Genomic DNA, 1,269 nt, shown 5'->3' on the forward strand with positions numbered 1-1,269 from the left:
ATATATATATATATATATATATATATATATATATATATATATATATATATATATATATATATATATATATATATTTATTTAGTTTTTCTAAATATCCTGTGATATATTGTTTGTCCACATACTGTACGTCATTCACGCCTTGGGGTGGTTTGTGCAGAAACGCAGCTGACTAGCTTAACTTTTCGTTGCAACATGAAACGTTCCAGCATGTTTAAAATTTTTCCAATATTCAAATGAGCCCCTGAACGCAGCACAGAGTACAGCGTGTTGTCCCACCGCAGACAGTCTGCAGCCTCTGCTGTCTCCGCCAGGCAGAGCAGGGAAGCACAGAGCCCAGCAGCGACCTGAACTCCTCAGGCCATTTGGTTTTAAGCTGAACGGATTGATTGGACACCTTTGAGTAAGTGTTTGCTCGTTTCACGCCATTGTTCTCCTCTTACTGCCACTTCTGGCAACTTTGCACAAGTTTCTCCAGTGGTTTGGCTGTGAGAACACCTTTAGGGAGGTAAAATCCTCTCAGACCGGTTGGACAGAGCAGCTCTCGCTTTTACGAACGTTTTGTCGGTATTTTGGAATAGTTTTGCTTGCATTTTACCTCTCGTTGACTCAGTCCCAGACAAACAGAAAGTATAATGAGGATGGCAGGAGGTTCTTTCGTTTGTGGTTGTTTTTGGAGGTTACCCGCGTGAAAAGAATGACATAAAAGCACGTGCTGAGAGCCACGGTTCTATAGACAACCCCAGCCAAATGAAGAGGCTTTTAATTTTGCCCAGAATTAGTGTATTTTATTGTTATATATGCATCTAACCTCATTCTAGTACAGGCGGTGTTTGTGCAGAGCAGGTCTGTGTCAGTTTTCACGTTTGACAGCTGATGTCAGTGTTTATTTACACTGGGGGTCTGAGGAGAACTAAGAGGGCTTTACTCATTTGTTTACATTGTTTCTGGGTTAAAAGTAAAGGGATGAATCTTTTCAGCTTAAAGAATCGGAGGAGAGTTGCTATGATGTTGGCTTTCCCTATTTGTGGTCAAAAATGTAACAACAACAAAATATATTGTCTGTCTTTCTATCCATCTATCTGAATATGCACATCAATCACTAAATCTACCTCTATATACATAGATATATATGGAAAAGGATTAGGACCACTGAAAAAATAAAAAAAAGTTGACTAATTTTTAAATTTTATTTCAGTTTAATATGGGAATTTAGAATCCTGAGCAAACAGTCGGAATTCTGAGATTAAAGTCGGAATTCTGAGATTAAAG

The 1,269-nt window shown here is 38.5% G+C and overlaps 1 protein-coding gene across 4 annotated transcripts in view; it reads left to right on the forward strand.

The window, feature by feature from the left end:
* Positions 1–283: 283 nt before the first annotated feature.
* The window catches only part of plce1 (phospholipase C epsilon 1), a 115,038-nt gene continuing 114,052 nt past the window's right edge, over positions 284–1,269 (forward strand). For all 4 annotated transcript variants that reach the window (XM_015375240.1, XM_015375241.1, XM_015375242.1 and 1 more), the window contains exon 1: positions 284–400. The gene's annotated coding sequence lies outside the window, so the exon portion shown is untranslated. The remainder of the gene's footprint in view (positions 401–1,269) is intronic.

Source organism: Cyprinodon variegatus, unplaced genomic scaffold (assembly GCF_000732505.1).
Source record: "Cyprinodon variegatus isolate N-32 unplaced genomic scaffold, C_variegatus-1.0 Scaffold115, whole genome shotgun sequence".
Taxonomy (NCBI): Eukaryota; Metazoa; Chordata; class Actinopteri; order Cyprinodontiformes; family Cyprinodontidae; genus Cyprinodon; species Cyprinodon variegatus.